A 13,766-nucleotide genomic window follows, 5' to 3' on the forward strand; every position below is an offset into this window, starting at 1 on the left:
TGTAATATGAGTGTGTGCCAGCATATATGTCCAGTGCCTGAGAAAGTCAGAGAAGGTCAGAAGAGGGCACAGGACCCCCTAGAACTGAAGCTACAGATGGTTGTGGGCCACCATGTAGGTGCTAGGAAGAAAACCCAGGTTTCCTGCAAGAACAGTAAGTGTTTCTAACCACTGAGCCATCTCTCCAGCTGTTCCATCTTATTTTTTTGAGACAGAATCTCTCACTCAAGCTGGAGCTCACCAGTTCAGCTATGCTGCCCTGCAGGTGAGCTCCAGGGATCTGTGTATTTCCAGTCCCCTGGGCACTGAGGTTACAGACTGTGTGTGTCTGTGCTGAGATCTAAATTCAGAGAGTACTTGCCTGGTAAGCATTGTGTTGACCAAGCCAGCTCCTCAGCCCTGTGGTACCTTTCTTTAGATGGCTGAATCCCTTGCAATAACTTCCAACTTGAAATTAATGTTTGTGTGTATTAGTTAGTGCAAGCTTGTCTATCGCTACCAAAAACCTATTTCTGATGTATTATTCATTCCAAAGAGGCCAAATTTAGACATCCCAGCATTTTCCAAATGGCGTGTATACTGTATCCAGTGGCAAGGCAGCACCTCATTGTCTCTTAATACCCAAACCCCCATTTCTTCCTGAATAATAAAAGCCCACTTTGATGTGCGGCAACTCTGGATACTTCTTATGACAATCTAAATTCTAGCTGGTGTGGGAAGTGTACATAAATCACTGAAACTTTTGGTGGCCTCCTTTCAAGAAAACCACACAGCAGAAGGAAGATCGTTTGCTCTCTTTCTTTCCATATTCCATCACACAGTGATTAGAATCCCGCATCCATCTTTGGTCATGAAGCACCTATGGGAAGATAGAGCAGAAAGTTAAAAATAGAATGAGTCTCCGTGTCCCTAGCACCAGGGTGCACTGACACCGGGGTTTCTTTTAAAAGAATCAGATAAATTGTTTCATTGTTGTTGGTTGATCCTGTTCTGCTACAACAAAAGGAGGGATAATAAACTGTATCATCAAATAGGACTCCTAACGGAGAATAAAGAGCTGAGGCAGAAGGGGCGTTATTTGCAGACATATACTGCCATCATATACTGCAGGCAAGGAGACCTCGTCCTTCTCCAACCTTCTCCTGGAGCTTTGAGCACCCGCTGTTGGTTAAGTAAAACGACACTAACATCCTTCCATAGTCCAATGACTTCTCCACGCCATCGACAGTGATAAATCTTTGCTGATTCTAAAGATCTACGGGGACTTTATGTTGGTATATAGTTTGTTTAATGTAATCATGAGGCTTTGCTAATAAGCAAAACTCCCTTCTCCCCTGTTTTCTAAGAACATTATAAAATGCCAATGCTCTCTTAAATCTCATAGATCCTAGTCTGTTCACAAAGAGGAATGGAAATGCAAAGAATACATTTTTTTTTAGGGTACCAGTTTGCTCTCAAATATTTCCCTAATTTTTAAGAGGCTAGAACCAGTCACGGATACAAATAAAACACATTTCTTTTTCCCCAGTGCTGAGTCTGAGACTGTGAATTGAGACAGGGAAATGGTTTTCTTTTCTAGATGACTATTTTTCAAACTCGAAATATGTTTTGCATCAATGATGTGTTAAGGTCAAGTCAAGGAAAGAGACAATATGTCCCATGTCACGGAGCCCAGGATAATGAGAGTGTTCTCTGGGAGCTGGCTCACAGGCTGCTCATTTCACCGGCAAAAGGTTACACCAGACAGATTGTTTCTCATTTGATGTCTTAAATTAAACCGCTGACATGGCCTGCCTCAAAGTAAGAAGCATGTGTTTTCACCAAACCCTAAAGAAAAATCCCTGTTTGAGAGAGTTGGTTTCTCTAGCTGCAGCCTTTGAGGCTTTTCTGTTTTCAAGTCTGGCTTAGAAATTCAAACAGGTTTTCAACTCCTGGGCAGCTCCTAGCGTGGTCCTGAGGAGTCCCTGGTGGATCTGAGGCCTGACAGTTTGTTGAAGTACTGCGTGCGATAGAAGCAAGATAAATGTTGTCTAAGCAAGATTTGGAAACGTTCACATACAAAACGCACACGTGTTCGAACAGGAAGTTGCTGCAGATAGGAAAAAAATCCGCCTATCTGAGATGTGTTTTAGTCCTTCCCTCTCTTCTAATCTTGGCCTGCCCTATTCTAGGACCATTTCAGCCACCTCCAAAACTAAGAGAAGAGCGAACGTTCTGATGGGTGCTCAGCAGACCAGCAGACCAGCAACCCCAGCGTTTCGGCCGGGCACTGACCCGCCTCTGAACCAGATCCCCAGATGGCTGAGCAGTCCTGCCCTACAGATCCTAAAGAGATGTGATCTGCCAGACTGGGTCTCGGGGCACAGCAGTAAAAGGGCACTTTTGTTGGGAAGGGAAAATAATAAGCAGGCAGCTGGAGGATTAGGGCAGGGAAATGGAGAAAGACGACGGGGTGAGGGACGCGACCGTGAAGAGTGATCAAGGAAACCAGCTAGAGAGTGAAACTCTGAGCAGAGACACAAAGGAAATAAAGTACAAACAGCAGGTAAGGGGTCAGAACATGTAAATCCCGGCCCCAGGTCTCCCCTTCTCCACCTATCACAGTATGCAAACTACTGGAACTTGCCGATGCCCATCTCCTCATCTGTCAGCTAGGAATAAAATGCTCATGGGTGATGGGTGAGAATTCAGCGTGAGACGTGTATGTACACAGTGCTGGAAGCCCTAACCACCGGGCTCTGGCTCCTTGACCTTTGCTCCTGACTCTAACAGCCTACATCGTCTATTCCTTAGCTGCCTCGTTGGCTTCCCCAGGCTGACTCCCTCCCGACTCAGGAACTCCTGTCTACCTTGCATGTGGGCTTCATCTCCTCCACTGCCCATCCATTTCAGGCCGCGCAATGCAAGTGTCACGTTTTTGAAACCTGAAGCTACAGTCTGACGCTTCTTTTAAGTGGCGTGTTCGTGTCCTCTGTCCTGACCACTGGGTCACCACCCATGTGATGTATTCCGGAAGGGACTCACTGCATTTCAGGTCATGGCAATTATCCCTCAATCACAACTGTCTCTGGTTAATTTGAGAAATGTCTGTATTTGGTGTTTCTGTGATCTTATTTTGTTTTTCAGTTGAGTAAGCGTTGCTGAATATCTGTAGAATGTGTGATAATTTTTGTAAAAAAAAAAAAAAAACCCTCAATAAAAGAAACATTACCATAGAAAAATATTTTATGTTGTGTAAAACACTTGGCTGAGAAAATGTTTTAATGTATTATATCAAAATTCCACAGAGTCTTAGCAGTTTAGAATACAGGAAAGAGATCCATTTGGCACTGACAGAGACCCACAATGAGCATTGCCAGGCTGGGAGAAGGGCACAGGGGAGAGCCTGGATCAGAAATACAGATGACTTTCAGAAGCTTCTCTCCAGCAAAACCCACGCTGGTCCAGCAGTTTCCATGCTACTCATTGTCCCTGGTTCCTTGGGAGACAACGCTGATGAGGAATACATCTAACCCGCCTTGCTGTGGCCTCCAGGCTAGCGAAGGACTGGGCACGAACATCAATTTATTCGGTCATCTAAATGAGGGCTGCTATGAGCAGGCCACTGTGCGGGAGGACAGAAATAAAGCAAAGCAGATGTGAACCCTGCCCTGGGTTCCAGCAGGGGCGAGAAGGCATGTTCACAAGTAGCCACGAAATAACATTAAGCATGGTGAGCGGCACCTTTTGACATTTGTGATTTTATATCGTATTTTTAACCCAGCGTCTCACAGCACTCCATAGCCTTGTTTTGTGAACTTTTACTGCTAGAGTGAGAGAGAAGCAAAGGTCAGACCTCCCCTCTGCTGCTCATGCTGCCAACTGTACTGGCATGCCGTTCTCGGCACTAGCCCTGCCTCTGTACCTTCCCCCCCCCCCCCCCGTACCTCACAGGCATCTCCCGTAGTAAATGCTCAATAAACACTTGCACAGGGAATGAGCTGGACATGCTGTTTGCTGGATGAATTTTACGCTGGGCTCCCTCTCCATTTAGCACAACCTGACCTTAATTACAACCTGAGCTGCCTCTAAACCCCACTCTAGAAAGAAGTTAAAATGGCATTCCCTCTACTGAGACACAGCTTTCTCTGTATTCAGAGTCTCAAGCGGCCTTCTCGGGTGCTACAAAGTGGCTGAACACAGACCGCGGTCCATGGGCCACAGACATCAGACATTCTCTGAAAGCATTTGGTTAGGAAAGGTGGAGACATTTGCCACCATCTCCACTTGCCCCTTTTTTTCTTCTAGTCTTTCCCTTCTTTTACCTGACTGTAACTAGAGACACAGAGCTGTCAATCTCTGAGAGCCAGTGATCCATGCTGAGACAGTCTGTGTGGCTTGTGGACCATGACTTCTCTCGGTTCAAACCAGTCCGACAGCATGCAAATGAGCATTACAGTACACCCTTGGCTCAGATCACTGGGCAGAGAGGGAAGCAGACCAGGTTAGCCCTGTTCTGAACTGGCTGATGATCCCCCAAATGACACCAATGCAACAGCCATCAAGGCAATGCTGGGAGAAATCTCCCAGGCGAGGCCTAGGATATCAGAGTCTTAATATGCTCCGACAGAGGCTTTAAGAAAAAAGTTCTAGGACTTAAACCATTGGGTTTTGCTCTTTTTTTTTTTTTTCATAAAAATAACCTAACATTGGAGTAAAAGAAATAGGAAGTCTATCAATTTTTAATAAATACAAGCCACAAAATAAATTTAATAAATTATAAATGATAAAATTATTGAAAAATTAAATATTAAACATTCACACATAAAAATGTAGAACATTTATTAATTAGGGACTTTTCTGGAGTAATCCTTGCACTTTAGGTGTTCTTAGCTTTTTAAGGCATGCAGTGTTGCAGACCTGGGAGCCGCTGGATTTGTGTGGTTAATCACACAGAGGGAAGCGATTCTTGGTAATCTCTCTGCAGAGCGGTCAGGGCGAGGTGGTCCCGATGTGGCGAGGGGTGAGGGGAGAGAGTGGGCAAGTGGTGTGACTCTTTGGCTTGCAAACACGCAAAAAAAAAAAAGGTGAAAATTATTACTGTTTCTGTTTAGATTTTCAAGTGTAGGGAAGAGAAACCATGCTTTGACACACCATTTTGTAGAATCCTGGAAAATACTAGCAGAGATGGCTGGTAGGTTTTCAAGAAAGTGTTAGGCAAATTCTTTTTTTTTTTTTTTAATTTATTTTACATCCCAAGGGTGCCCACTCCCACTTCTCCTCCAAGCCTCCCCTTCCTCCTTTCCCTTCCCTTTTCCCCCAGAAAAGGAGAATTCCCCCTCATCCCCATATCAACCTTCCCCAGCACATCAAGTCACATCAGGACTGAGCATATATATCTTCATCCCCTGAGGCCAGGCAAGGCAGCTCTGCCAGGGGGAAGTTATCCAAAAGCAGGCAATAGAGTCCATGTTAGAAATAGACATAGACCCTGCCCCTCCACTAGCCAGGCACCACATATGAAGACCAAGCCACCCATCGCTACATGTGTGTAGGGGGCGTAGGTCCAGATCACGCCTGCTCCTTAATTGATGTCTCAGTCTCTGAAAGCTCCCATGGGAGTGGGTTAGTTGTCTCTGCTGGTCTTCTTGTGAGGTTCCTATTCCCTCCAGATCCTTTAGTCTTCCCCCCCAATACTTCCACAGGACCCCGGAGCTCTGTGCCATGCGTGGCTGCAGGTCCCAGCATCTGTCCCCATCTGATGCTGGAGTGTCCAAGGCTCCTGTCTGCAAGCATAGCAGAGTATCATTATTGGTGTCAGGGCCGGCTGTCTACCCCACAATGAGTCTCAGGTTGGGCCAGTTATTGTTTGGACATTCCCTCAGTCTTTGCTTCCTCATTATCCTTGCACTTCTTGTAGCCAGGTTAATTTTTGGGTCACAGGTTTTGTTGGTGGGTTGTTGTTCCCCTCCTTCCACTAGTTCCTACCTGGCTAGGAGGTGGTCACCTCAGTCTTCATGCCCCCCTGTTAGGAGTTTCAGCTAGAGTCACGCCCATGTCCTCCCAGGAGCCTGCCCTGCTACAGGCCAGAAACTGGGGGGCGGGGGGTTTGTGTTAGACAAATTCTAATGCCAAATATTCCTATTTGAGATTGGTATGAAAAACAATCATGTTAAGAACAAGGGAGGAGGGATCAGAGGAAGAGGGGTGACATCTGTGCTGCTCCTCCTTAGATTGCTGCGGAAGCCTCTCCCTTTACTAATTTTTTTGCACCCTCCCCCCAATCTTCCTCCTCACCCTGAAGAGGGGAGATATGTCCACAGTTTGCGTTGTAGCCACACTTAAGGCTCCACATGATGACATCGGGCTTCAAGAGTTCTGCTAAGTCATTTGAGGAGAGGCTGATGGTGGTCGCCAAAGGGAACTGTGTAGCTGTCCTGCTGGGGGGAGCCATGTGGACCAGTTCTCAGTCTGACTGCAGTGAGCAGAGCCTCTAGTTGATGGCTTCACGGTTTCAGCATTGGTCTCAGCGGTGGGAAACCATGTCACCTACCGCCACCTCCACATTCCATTCAGGGAGGCCTAACAAGACACGGATAGGCAATACCCATTCTAGAGCCTGCCACAAAGTAGGGCAGAGCTCTGGGGAGCCCCTGCTGCATACCAGCTTCTTAGGACCAATGCTTTTTCACCCCCACTCTTGTAAGTACTAATTTCTAAGAAGCATCAGTTGGTGATTGCTTCTGGCTTCTGAAGAGGCAGCTCGGTGACAGCTGGTCCTGAGGAGACAGAGAAAGCAGGTGGGGAGAAGCCAGACTTGTGAAGCTGAATCACTTGCTTTCTGCCTGGCAATTAGCACCTGTTTTCTGGTGACAGGTAGAACGCCAAGAGCCTCCACACCCTGTGGCCCTATTGTTAAAACTTTCCATCAGCTGTGACTCGGAACAGTAGACGGGTACAAAGGAACAACCCAGCAAAGTAAACCGTAAGCCCTAGAGAGGTAGCTGTGGGGACATTGGGACTAGGTGTATTGATAAGTGTCACAGATAGTCTACACCAAGAACATAAATAGCTCATTTGAGTCACAGGCAAGCCAAAGCCACAGATGAAAAGCAGTAGGTACCAAATGAAGTTCTCAGTTTCAACTGTACAGTACAGAAAGCCAAGGGCCACGCTCAAGTTTTTAAATCAGAATAGCTAGAACAGCCAAGAAATGACTGCTAACCCAAGGGCAGGTTCCTGAGTAGGAAAACCTGGGAGCTGATCACCGTGAATATGAACACCTGAGAAGATAACCCAAAAGGCTTATGGGAATTCCTCATGGGAGAATGCCTTCAAAATCTTGAGGCTTTGAAGCAGAACCTGTTATCTTTGGAGAATTCCCCCCAACCCAAATACAATGAGGGCTCATTAGAGACAAAGTTTGTGGCATGTGAGGGTCAGTAAAATCCAGGTACAATGTGGGAGACGGGTAAGTTGGTGTCAGCTGTGGGCGCCCACGTCATCCTGTCTTCTCAGGGACTCGCCGAAGGAGCTGAAGTTAGTCCTAGCTTGAAGAAAGCTTAGAGGTAAGGAGGAAAGGCCTACAGAAATCCTGAAATTGCTGTTCTGTGGGCACATACACAGTGAGTCTAAGCAGCCTAAAGGACAGGCCACAGGGACAGGTCACTCCACTGTCAGCTTCGTCATGAGCTACCCCAGCTGCAGTGGATTGCTCTGCTTGCCATCACACTCTTTGCAGGGCAGCTATCACTCGGGGGCCGGGTGGGGTGCAGGGGTCATGCAAACACCTCACAGAATACTCCGATGACCAATATTCACTCCCTAGCACTCTCTCAGTTGGCTGCAGCTGGGCTGGTCTGCATCACAGCTCAGCCTCCAGCGCTGCCTAGTTCTGCTCTCTCCGTCTTATTTGGGACGATATTTCTTCCTCCTCATCTCCTTCTTCTTCACGGTTATTTTATAATTCTTTTATCTTGTGTGTGTGTGTGTGGTGCCTTTATACATGCTTGTTTGTGAGTCTAGATGAACATGTAAACAAATGTCCTAATGCATGTAGAGGGCCAAGGTTGATGCCCAAATTATTCCTCAGTTGCTCTTCTACCTGATTCTTCTGATGCAGCGTCTCGCAGTCAAACCCAGGACTCGTTGATGGGGTCAGGTGCAATGGCCAGCTCGTTCTGGGGATCCCATCTCTGCATCACAGGCTGGGATTATGGATGGGCCAGCATATCAACTCGACATTTATGTGGGTTCTGGAGATGAGAACTCCAATCCTATCATTTGTAGGGCACACACTGCTAAGCCAGCTGCCCAGCCTTTCTCTAAAGCCTATCTTACAAAACCCCAAATCAATCTAACTTCCATTTCCAGATAACACATTCTGTTTGAAGCTCTGAATAGATCTTTGGCCCCAGATCAAGGTGCCAAGGAAAGGTTATCCAGGCTGTTTTCCAGTCCTTGAGATGAATTCCTTGGAAGTCACCCTGCAGGGAATGGACGGTTCTGCACCAGTTTTGGCAGAGGTGATCAAAAGAACTCCACCACGAGGCAGAGTGCAGGTTTTCAGAGCAGCTTCCAGACAGTCTCAAAGGATCTTTCTAGACCCCAGAGGGTTAAGCAACTACTAGGGTTGGTTCCTTGGTGGTAAATCATCGGTGCACGCAGGACGGGCACAGCCTGCTGGCATGGACCATAGGCCAGAGGCTTGATAGACAGAGCATCCGAAGATAATGTGGTAAGCACTGGTGGGGTCTCTGCAGATCGCAGCGGGAGCTCAGGGGCACAGGTGGCTGTTGATTTGTCTGTCTTGCTTTCCTGCCAGAGCTCCCTGTCTCTTCTTCGGTGACAATTATGTCAGCCTCCCTGTGGTTACTGCAATGCCTGGCATACAATCCTCACGTAGAAAACACAATTGTCAAAGGACTATATTTGGGGAAAAAAAAGTCAAAGGGCTGAGGAAATGAAGATTTACACTTCAGATAGTCCTTAGACTCCTGGTCAGTAATGAGTGCAGCACTGGCAAACGCTGCAGAGCCCAAGTGGAGCCAGACTTCCAGGAACTGTGTGTGGCTTTGTTAAAATTCAGAGCCCTTTCCCCCACTAGCGGATGGAAGTGCTCAGGCACTGAAGGCTTGGTCCCCAGCTCTCGGAGTGACTGGATCATGAAGGAACTGACTCCATCAGTGCATGGAGCCCTTAGCAGGTGGATCCTGCTTAGAGAACATAGGCTCTGCAGAGGAACATGCCTTTGAAGAATGTACCTTGTCCCTGGCTCCTTCCTAGCTTCCTTTTTGTATCCAAGTGCCAGGACAGAGCAGCTTCCTCTAACTCTCGCTCCACCATAATGCTCTGCTGGGCTGTGGCCTGAGGGACTGGAGCCAGGTGGCTTTGGTCTGAAACACATCCCCACCCCATCCCCCTTTTTAAATATTTTTCTTAATATTTCATCACAACAGAAAACCTAACGCAATGAGGTTTTACTGTGTCACCTGTAAAGACTAACAAGAGGCTCTTCAGGCCTAACCCTCTTATCAAGGGCCCTGTTTGGGGTTTGTGTGTGCTGATGGCCTCCTCTGACTTAAGGGTATCTACTTCTGGTTATATAGAATCCAGGGTTGGAAAGGTGGCTGTGTGTTTTTGGTATCTCATGCCCGCTTTTGTAAAGGAAAAGTAATGTTGCATAGAATGGTTTGTGTAGTAGCGAGTAGCCCCTACCAATTTATAACACTCTAAGTGCTTGGCTGGCTCATGTTCCAGGTCACACCCAGATTCTCAGGCTCACGAATGGATCCAGGGTAGGTGAAATCCTCATGTTTAGAAGAACTGCAAGTTTCATTGTAGACAAAAAGGGCTTTTAGATTAACCCTGCCGTGAAGTCCATTGCCCTGAGATGAACTGCAGAACCTCCTCCTCTTTACCATTTCCCTGCCTGACTCACAGAGTCACTATGCCCCCACAAGTAGAGAAAGAACCAGACATCCGGGAACATGGACAAAGCTTTCTAAAACAGCCTATTTGGATGTCCCAAGCCACCAACATGCTCATGCCCCAAATCCATGATCATAACTAAATGAAAGCCTTCTCCAGGTGGGATTGATCAATAGCGCCTTCTGGGCCAAAGAACTCCTGTGCCAAGTGAGGCGGCTGGGTGGGTGTGGGTCGGCAGCCGACCCTGTCTGAAGTCTATTCTGAAAGGACTTGGTTAGTGATTCCTTTGTATCCATCAAAAGGGTCCTTCACTGGAGGATTTCCTTCAAATATGGAAATAATGGCTTCCGTGGGTTTAGCACCTTGGACACTGACAGTTCCTAATCATCTCGAGACTATGAGGTGAAACAGACCCTGCAGCAGGTACCCCTAAGGCCTTTGCTTTCATCCTCACAATATTTGGAAGGAATAAATGATGGACTGGGGAGAAGTAAGAAAAGCTCTTGCTTTTGTTAGTTGACCAAATAGTAATAGACTTTGAAAGATTTCTATCACTTCTTTCTCGAGACTAAATCAGGGGCAGCGAGGCGAGAGGGGCCCCTTTATTTCTTCCTACCTCCCTCTCAACCCACCTAGTCTTTGCAGAAAACAAAGCAATGCAACTGACACACTAGTGCCCCTTCATGGCTTTCCGTGTCAGGCGTTTGTAATTTTGTGGCAGTACTGGGGGGCATTTTAGGTGAATGGCTGGGAGGGGAAAGGAGAACTGCAGCAGATGGTTGAAATTCCAGAAAAGTGCCCTGGCTAAGTCAGCCTCAACATGAAAATTGCTCTGTTTCTGGCTGGGTATGAACCTGGGAGCTTTTCACCTATAGCCCCTTTGAAAGAAAAAAGCTGGGAACTGAAGGAGGGGCCCAAAGTCTGATTGCTGTCTCCGTCCCAGCCATCAAAAAGGAATGCTGGGAGGGTGTGTGTGTGTGTGTGTGTGTGTGTGTGTCACATATGGCAATTTGAAACAGTTAAACATATGAAGAATGTTTTTCATTCACAGATGGCAAAAAAAGACATTTTTTTTCATATAACACATTTCCAGCGTTTGGAGCCAACAACCCCAAGGGAGGATCACAAATCCACTCCATGCCCTCGAAGCCTTTGAAGGTTTGCTTCAGCCAAAAGATGAGTAAAACCTGGGTAAGTCAGACAGCTCCCTGTTGGCTACAGGGTTTCGGGGCACTAGAGATTTCAGCAGGCTATATGAAAAACTCCAATTTGTAACATTTGCTTCCGATGGGCCCACCTGTCTGAGACAGCGGAAAGAGCGAAATTTCTCCATTGGACTAAATCCTTCCCTTGACACCTATGGAACCACAGCTCTTCCTTGAGGGCTTTTGGGGCCACAGAGTGAGAATGGAAACAGGTTTCTGATAGAAAATATTATGTCCTGCTCTCCAGTGGCTACAGCCTTGTTCCAACATTCTTTCCTGCTGCTCCAAGAACAAACCGGATGGAGTGCCCAAACAGAGCTTCACTGCTCAGCATGACTTGCAAAAGACAATTATTTCACTGGGGGCTTCTGATAGGAGGGAGGGAGAGTTAATTAAATCTCGCTGTAAAATTAAGCGCCATAACTATACATTTTGGAACCAGTGCAATTATGGCTTACCATGAAGCACTGTAAATCTTTGCAACTCCCATGTATTGTCATCAGAAATTTACATAGAATTCTAGAACTAAAGGGGTATGTATGAGGCATCACATTAGAGAAAACAAACCCAATGAGATTATATGAAGACCGAAGCCTATAGCAAACCCCACCCCCACCCCCCTGACTCAAAGTCTGGTACTTCGATGGTCAGAGAGCCTGGAGGTCGCCACACTGTATACAAACTCAGCAAGCCCAACAGCGGGGATTGCCATTAGAGTCAAAGCCATGGGTAATTCTCAAGCTGCATGCTAGATCAGGCAGTGGTTGGGGCGTAAGGTTGGGGTGTCTTGTGGACATGGTGTCTGGAGCCTCCACACAGGAGGCTCCCAGAACTGACACCAACTCTTGGAGGGTTCTTAGGGGAAGACAAGCGAATTCTGATCTCTAAAGTCCCCCCTGGGCTCTGACCTCACTGGACTCTGCCCTGAGATTCCCACCCTTTTCTTGCTTCTCTGAATTTTGAACTTTTCTTAAATTATGCTTCCCTGCTGTTTGAAACCCCCTTCTTGGATGGTAGCCTAGAAATTCCTTCCAGGCAGCAGGCTGGGGCGACTGTAGGCTCATTTGTTCATTTCTCTGCTGTCGGCACTCATGGCTACATCAGGGCTCTCTTGAGGAGGAGCATATGGAAAGGAACCGAAGGGTGCGGACCTATTGGAAAGAAGCTTGGTGAATCGTGGAAGTGCTTGGGTGTGAAGCTCTGCGGTGGACAAGTGCCGGGAGCATCAAATGACTTTAAATGTAGAGGTAAGCAGTCTGCTCACGCGGGTAGAGCAGACTTCCAGTTAACGTCCCAAGGCGAGATAAACCCCTGAGGTCCCAGCTTGAAGACTACGCGCAGGGACAGGTGGGCTGGTGGAGGAAGGCTGAGAGACTGAAGCTTAGTGGTTTGCATTTCTTGTGCCAGTCACGTGTCCAAGTGGCAGCAGAAGGCCCGCCCATGCTGAGGAAGGCAACGTGCTCTGTTCAGCCTACCCGTTCAAATGTTGATCTCATTCAGAAACACCCTGACAGAGCCGCGGTAATGACTGCCCAGATACTTAGACTGGTGGCCATGTTGACACACATAATTACCGGGTTGTCCACGCTATGTGTTTTCTATGACTGCGGATGGCTTTTGTCCTTCTAAAAATCATCTTTGTTATTTAGGGTAAGAGATCAAATTCTTTTTTTTTTAACTCTCTTGTGGGTGACTATGGGAAAACTGGTAGAGGAATTAAATTCCTACTGCAGGGAGTTCCCCTGACCGGCCCTGGGGGAGAGGCCTCTTTTCCAGCCTCCCCACTGGGATTTGTTGCCCACTGTTTGGACTCAGTCTTTCAGGGACACACGTCCTATCCGTGTGGTTTGAGTTGCTGTCCCTTCTGATGAGGGACACTGATAATCCTGACGTATGTTTGCCTTCAGGTTTCTTTTTCTAGGAAGCATTTGCTCATGTCATTTGTTCGTTTTTATTTTGGGGTTGTTAGCCTTTTTCTCTTTTCTAGAAGTTCTATAAATAGAGAAATTAGTACTGTATGAGAGCTGCAATCCTTTTTCCTCTTGTGACTTTTTTTCCTCGCAACTTTTGCGTGGAGAGCACGCACATTTTTTTTAATATAGTCAAATGTATTAATCTTTTTCTTATGGATTCTAAATTTTTAGGCACTAGTAGAAAGATCTTTCCTAAGCCAACATACAAAAGAATTGTCCATGTTTTTATTTTAATACTTATTTCTGCATGTCAGACGCGGATCTTGCTGTACGCGGAGAAGCATGATGCCAATTTAATTCTTTGCCACGTGATACGCAGGTGTTTCAACACCCAAAGCCCAATTTTATCATATGCTACACACCATGTGCAATTGGATTCTTGTCCTGAGGTTCTATGCTGTGGCCATGGTCTGGGTGTATGGAAGCCCCCACAGTTTGAACCTTGAGGGTTTTCATTATGTCCACATATCTGCTGAAGATCGTCTCTAGCACTATCTAGCACTTTCCAATCGCCCTTCAGAAATGTCCAACTTATTTTGCTTGTTTTTCTACATAAAAGTTGATTTCCTTAAAATCAACTTGTTTAGGTCCAGACTAAGTTTGCTGGTACTTTTTGGGGGATCATGTTGAATTCATAATGAAGAGAGACCTGCCGTATTTATTCTGTTTTTGGCTAAGA

The 13,766-nt window shown here is 46.7% G+C and overlaps 1 long non-coding RNA gene across 1 annotated transcript in view; it reads right to left on the reverse strand.

Moving 5' to 3' along the window:
* LOC132648053 (uncharacterized) overlaps positions 1–13,766 on the reverse strand; it is an 18,491-nt gene continuing 4,725 nt past the window's right edge. The window contains exon 3 of the long non-coding RNA XR_009586415.1: positions 1–859. This is a non-coding gene — a long non-coding RNA (uncharacterized LOC132648053). The remainder of the gene's footprint in view (positions 860–13,766) is intronic.

Source organism: Meriones unguiculatus, chromosome 15, assembly GCF_030254825.1.
Source record: "Meriones unguiculatus strain TT.TT164.6M chromosome 15, Bangor_MerUng_6.1, whole genome shotgun sequence".
Classification (NCBI taxonomy): domain Eukaryota; kingdom Metazoa; phylum Chordata; class Mammalia; order Rodentia; family Muridae; genus Meriones; species Meriones unguiculatus.